This window comes from Glycine soja, chromosome 14 (assembly GCF_004193775.1).
Source record: "Glycine soja cultivar W05 chromosome 14, ASM419377v2, whole genome shotgun sequence".
In the NCBI taxonomy this organism is placed as follows: Eukaryota; Viridiplantae; Streptophyta; class Magnoliopsida; order Fabales; family Fabaceae; genus Glycine; species Glycine soja.
This window is the reverse complement of record NC_041015.1, coordinates 29,365,453-29,372,190: the sequence shown is the minus strand read 5'-3', so window position 1 is coordinate 29,372,190 and position 6,738 is coordinate 29,365,453. Positions and strand designations below refer to the sequence as shown.

Here is a 6,738-nt window from a genome sequence, read left to right as displayed (position 1 = left end):
CTAGAAATAAACGTTGAGTTTTGAAACGAAACAAATACCAAGGTGAATATATCGGGGACTTGACATGATTAATGAAGCTTTTCTCTATTTAACATTATCCTAATGTTCTTTGCACCGTCAAACTTAATCTAATTGCAATCCCTCACATGAAAGAGCCTAGCCCTCCTAGTTTCATTCTTGATTCCTCAACAAATTCAATCTATGTGAGTCGCATTACGGATTAGATGGAATTTCTACTAGATTACTTCACACTATTCCTAGAAATGAAGGTTTCTAGCTGTTCTACCAAGTTCTAAGGACTAGAAGAATTTCCCAACACTTAAATCCTAACAAAGCATAAAAATAGATGATCAAGTCACAAATATGATAAATAACCACAGATAGAAGCAGAGAACACTAGCAAATAATATTAAATAGATAGTTAGAGTTTTTACATCAAGAGTGCTCAGTGGAAAAACTCCCCAACAATGAAGTGTTTAGCCTTCCATTAGCATGGAGAGCTCATTACAAGGCTAAAAACAAGATAGAAATGGAGTGGTGAAGTAAAGGTATGGAGAAAGCAGCTTGCTTTCCTTCCCTTAGCCTTGGTGCTATGTTATCTTCTCACTCATGTTGCATGTGTCGTTTGGTTTCCCCCTCTCTTCTAGCTTTATTGACTTTTGGGATTCTCAAATTACGAATGTGTGCTCAGCGAGCATGTCTCGCTGAGCGAGAGTTAGTGACTGAGCGCTTAGCGGATGCAAATGTGCTAAGCGCGAGAAGCGACAAAGGCCTCACTGGGCAGGCTGGCTGCATGCTTAGCGTGCTGCTCTCTGAATTTACATTCTCTAGGGTTCTTCTCTCGCTGGGTGAGCTGGCTTCCTCGCTAAGTGGGTTAGCCTCACTTAGCTAATATGGCTCGCTGAGCGAGTTCTTCAGCAAAACTTCCATATCTTCCTTTCTTAAACCTGAAAATCCAAATAATAACAATATCAATCATCAAAATGAAGCCTTCACTATGTAAAACTCACACAAAATCAGTTATTTACAAATCTCACAAGAAACCATAAAATTAGATGCACATTGCTACTTTTTATCTATTTTTTAATGCACTTTGTACTCTTGAATAACAATTATCAAAAAGAACAAGTGGAAGCTGTCACTTTATAGGTGGTAACTTAGTAACTTGGATATTCAAGAAGCAAGGCTCAACTACATTGTCTACTGCTGAAGAAGAATACATGTTAGTAGCAAGTTGTTGCGATTAAATTCTTTGGATAAAAAATCAAGTTGAAGATTATAATGTCTTTGAGAGTAAAATTCCCATATTTTGTGACAATAGAGTTGTTATAAGTCTTTAAAAAAATCCACCATTGCATTCTAGAGCAAAACATATAGAAGTTAAACATCATTTTATAAGAGATCATGTTCAAAAAGGGACAATGGACTTACAGTTTGTACCCACACAATGTTTACATGAGGGCAATACTTATCAGGAGGACTAAGAGAAGAACTGTGACTCCCATGTAACAAGAGCTCTTTAACGAGAGAATGCTGATAAGGCTGGTGACCAGAAGATGATTGTGTACAACCTGATGTGCAACAAAGCAAAGAGATAGGTCAACAATCTGAACAAAAGTGTTCTTCACAAAGCAGGTTCTAAAACAACCTTGTCTGATCTCCACAAGTTCATGTTATTTCACTTGATGGAGAAACTCCCATTTGACCTTCCACATGCCACATACATTAGTATATTGAGGAACCTGAAGGGCTTAGGTGGTTTGAACAACATCTACTATGCAACTCTTATCAACAAACTTCTATGGGATCAAGAAGTATACCATATTTTCAACAAGATGGACGAAGACTCTAAGCACACCCTAATAGCCAAGGGCTCAGTTGTTACATAACAACAAAAGTTTAGCAAGACAAATCTGAAAGCTATGAAGGTTGATTTAGAGCATAGTTTGAAAGAGGCTCATTTAGTGGACCTAGACGCTATTAATAAAAGGAAACAAAAGAGCCTAGTCAACGCCATTTTTGATAAAGACCAAGGGTTGAACAACTTTGGTATTTATAGAAAGATTCAAAAGATCATGGTTGAGCAATAGAAAAGAAAGAAGACTAGAAAACAATCTCAAAAGGATGATGAAGAAGAAGAAGAGCTTCTAGCCAGGGAGCATAGGACGAAAAAAAAGACATAAGACTAATGTGTCCGCCTTTGTATGCCCACTTGCCATAACCTTAATAACACAAAGGTTGAAAGACCTAAGTGAGATTGATGAAGATTATGAAGGTCTGGTTCAAGTGGCTTTGCAAAAGAGGATAATAGCTGCTCTAGTTGCCCTTGCACCAAAAAGGGCTAAGAAAGTCCAACCAGTCTCAAAACCTCGGGCATCTGTCATCCTTTCTGTTATTCCAAGACGTATCAAGACATGACTATGAGCATACTCCATCTAAGGCCTTTAAGGCTTTATCATTAGACGTCATCTCTTTCACAATGGACTCGTCCAGTGCAGCCCAACTTTGTCAAGATGTCTTCCCACTGGCTCGCACTTGGAACTCAGCAACGAGTTCTACCATCTACGGAGGTAACCCCCACTCAAGCATGGCATATTTTTTAGAAGTTAAAGGATAAAAATAGCTCTCAAGGATGCATCTCTTGAGATTTGTTAGCAAAACACCGAAGGGACCCTTCACAAGAAGTGGAACCCCCAAAGGTAGAGTTTCAAAATAAGGTGCAACTGCGAACGCCCATTACCAAACTCTTTGCAATGCATCCAGCTGATCTCAATCTTTTCTAAAAAGATTGTTCATCCCTTGGAAAATTGCATGAATGAATGTACTTGAGAGATCAAGCCATTGCCTACCCTCCTGGTCTGTACATCTCGAGGGCCACTGATATCAAGATGGTTGCTGATAAAGTGAGTCTATGTCTACCAATTTGGGATGTTGCAAAGAAAAATGGATTTAAGCTTTACTACATTGAAGATATGCCCACAAGGAATATGAAGGTGGAGATTGTTAACTTTCCCCACAATTGGAGATCACAATTTAATGGGAAGCAGCTTATTCACACTCTCAAAACTCTCTGGAACTTGGACCTTTCTCTCTCTAGAAACCCTAGACATGCAAAGCTCTGAATCCCAATCCAAACTCCCTTCACAAAATCTAATTTCAGGCTTAAATAGGTGGCCTTGTTCGTGCTCGTGCGCTTACCACAGGTATGGACCGCTTAGCGCATGTTAGTGATTTTTGGCTTAGCGCGCCTTTCTCGCTTAGCGGACGAACTGAAGCGGTGCGCTTAAAGAGATGAAGCGGTGCACTTAGCGAACCTGTACAACTCATCTTCTTCCAGAGTCTTCCTCGCGCTTAGCCCAAGAGTGTTGCGCTTAGCGGATGCTCGCTAAGCCAACATATTGGCTTAGCGAGAAGGTGAAAAACAACACTTTCCAAAGCTTGCCTAATTAACCTGAAATTGAGAGAAAATGATTATTAAACACACAAAATGAAAATACTAAGTATTTATTACCTATACTTAACAGAAAATATTTATAACACTACAAAATAACCATAAATTGGGAGAGTTTGATACAATTTATACAAGTTTTATACACAAAAGTTAGTCGTTTTCACTGACTAACAATTATGCATGGGTTTTGGGAATTATGACTCTTTCCATTCCCTTTCTTTGTAGCCCACAACTCACTTTACTAACCCACCTCATTCCCATCACTCAAGATCGGCTCACACCTAGGCCTAAACACTCTAAAAATCTAATAATCACACATAGAACATGGTTTAAGCATAAAAATAAATATAAACATCACAAATCATCATCTCATAATTAATTATAGACACTTAAATTTAAATTTTAATTACCCTTGCTAATTAATTAAAACCACTTAATCATACATTATGCAAACACAATGTTACAGAGAGGATAGGTCCTTCCATGTTAGTACTACCATTGTAAATAAGTACAAGTCTATGATAACAAATAAATTAATGTCCCAACACCAATCATAAAATCTTGCTACTTCCCTAAGGAACTAAAGCTGCCCAAATGTACACCGATGAACTTTTTGAACATGTAAGTATTAAAGTAAGCTAACTAGGGACATATTGGCATATTATCCCATACTGTGTTACAAAATATAATGCACTAATCCTCTTTGATATTAAAACTATTATACTAAGCATGGTTGTCAAAATCGTATTTTAAATCCTAGAATCGTACAATCCTATAATTCAGTGGAGCCTCTACGAGTTAAAACGGTAGTAGAATTGAAATCTGAGTAGACTCCAGTGAGTTTGCACAGACTCGAGTGAGTTAACATAGACTCACGAGTTTGTGTCGAGTTTGCGGGTTTGAGGAAAAATGAAACGACGTCGTTTCATTTGTTTCATTTTTCCTTCTTCCTCCTCCCTTCGTGCCTAGGCCAGAGTTCTTATTGTTTGAGGGTTTGTGATGTAAACCCATTTGCAGAACGGTTAAGGATGGATCTTCAAAGGTTTTTCTTGTTTTTTACTAGTATGAAATTCAGAAAATGGGATGGATAAGGAGAGAGAAAGTGGCGAGTTTATGGAAGGCTGAATGGAAGGGATTTGATTCAAAGTCTGAATGTGTTTGGATGGAGAATGATGATGATAACGAAGGTGTTCAAGTGGGATTAAAGGCTGGTTTAGAATGATGAAGAAGGAGAATGAAGAAGGCGATTGGAAGAATTACTCCTCCAGAATTGGTGTCAGACACAAGGTGGTGTTCCTTGATAAACCAATTTCTTGAATCACTCAAGTAACTAAGGAGATTCACTCTCACACTTTAGAAGGTGATTAAAACTCAATTCAAGGTTTCTTTTTATTAGAAAATGTGCAGCCCATAAATAGGAATGACATCAAGTTGGTTACACAAGTGAGAAGATGAAATGATCACCAATAACAACAATTAATGGTGTCATTATACCTAATTAAAACTAGAATTAAGACAAATGATCACCAATAACAACAATTGATGATGTCATTATACCTAATTAAAACTAGAATTAAGACACAAAAACATGTGGGAAAATGCTTAACTCCTGGTAAGCTAAGAGGCAGCCACAAGCCTAGAGTTTCCACCTTATTAAACCTTAATTTCTTCAAATTAAAACAATCCCAAAGGTGGTGCAAATCCAAAGAGAATTGACAGCCACTTTAACACAAGTTTGGGCCTTTATTTCAACTAACAAAATGCTAATAAAACCACTCAACAAAGTGGCACCCTTTACTCTTCTTGGAACAAGGTGCAATTGACAATCCGAAGCTTCTCCACTTGTAACTTAGGCCTAAATTCAAATAGCATGGTTAACACTTGTTGAAGAGCTTCCTTGGCCTTCTTTGTTCTAGCCCTTGCCATAGGTCCTCCTAGTCCTTCTAAAGGTTCCTTGCCCTTAGTCCTTTCCATGTTCTCATCACTCTCTCCCTCTTCAAAAGGATTTATCCTTAAATTGGCTTCTCCATCTGTATCAAAAAGAGTTAAGTCAGACACATTAAATGTAGTACGCACGTTATACTCACCGGGCAATTCAATCTTGTATGCATTCTCATTTATCCTTTCAAATACTTGAAATGGACCATACCCTCTTGGTTGAAGCTTGGATTTCCTTTGCTTTGGAAACCTTTCCTTTCTCATGTGAACCCAAACCCAATCTCCGAGTTGGAAAACAACCTTTTTGTGCCTCTTGTTTGCTTGTATAGCATAGCTCTTATTCCTCTTTTCAATTTAGGCCTTGACTCTTTCATGGAGCTTTTTCACATAGTCTTCTTTGGCTTGTCCTTCCTTATGCCTAAAAACTGAAATACTTGGCATTGGCAACAAATCAAGAGGAGTTAGTGGATTGAAACCATACACAGCCTCAAAAAGAGAACAACTAGTGGTGTTATGCATAACCCTATTATAAGAAAATTCAATGTGAGGTAAGCAAACTTCCCAATTTTTAAGATTCTTTTTCAAAACGGTCCTTAGCAAGGTACCCAAAGTCCTATTCACGACCTCCATTTGTCCATCCGTTTGAGCATGACAAGTAGTAGAAAATAGTAACTTAGTACCCAAATTTCCCCATAAGGTCCTCCAAAAATGGCTTAGGAACTTGGAGTCCCTATCACTAACAATTCTTCTTGGTAATCCATGGAGTTTCACCACTTCTTTGAAGAACAAATCCGCCACATGATTAGCATCATCAAATTTCCTACAAGGAATAAAATGAGCCATTTTAGAAAACCTATCAACAACAAAAAATGTGGAATCCTTACCACTACTTGTTCTAGGAAACCATAAAACAAAGTCCATTGATAAATCAATCCATGGAGAATCTGGAATTGGCAAAGGTGTATACAAACCATGAGGTATTACCTTTGACTTGACCTTTCTGCAAACAATACAACACTCACAAAATTTCTGCACATCTTTCTTCATGTTAGGCCAATAAAAATGCTCTTTCAATGAATCTAAGGTCTTTTGGACCCCAAAATGCCCCATCAATCCACCTTCATGGGCTTCACACACAAGCAAGTTTCTAGTAGAACACTTGGGCACACATAATTTATTTTCTTTGAAAAGGTAGCCCTCATATCTATAAAAACCATCTTTAGAAAACTTTTCACAATTTTTGAAGATTTCACCAAAGGTGTCATCTCCTTCATACATTTCTTTCAAGCAATCAAATCCAATCATTTTTGTTTCAAGCATAGAAAGCAAAAAGTGCCTCCTTGACAAGG

At 37.8% G+C, this 6,738-nt stretch overlaps 1 long non-coding RNA gene across 1 annotated transcript; it reads right to left on the bottom strand.

Moving 5' to 3' along the window:
- Positions 1-383: 383 nt before the first annotated feature.
- On the bottom strand, positions 384-3,154 carry LOC114384596. The gene is made up of 2 exons (XR_003660731.1): positions 1,432-3,154; positions 384-947 (listed from the first exon to the last, which is right to left on the bottom strand). It is a non-coding gene; the product is annotated as an uncharacterized LOC114384596 (long non-coding RNA).
- Between the last annotated feature and the right edge of the window lie 3,584 nt (positions 3,155-6,738).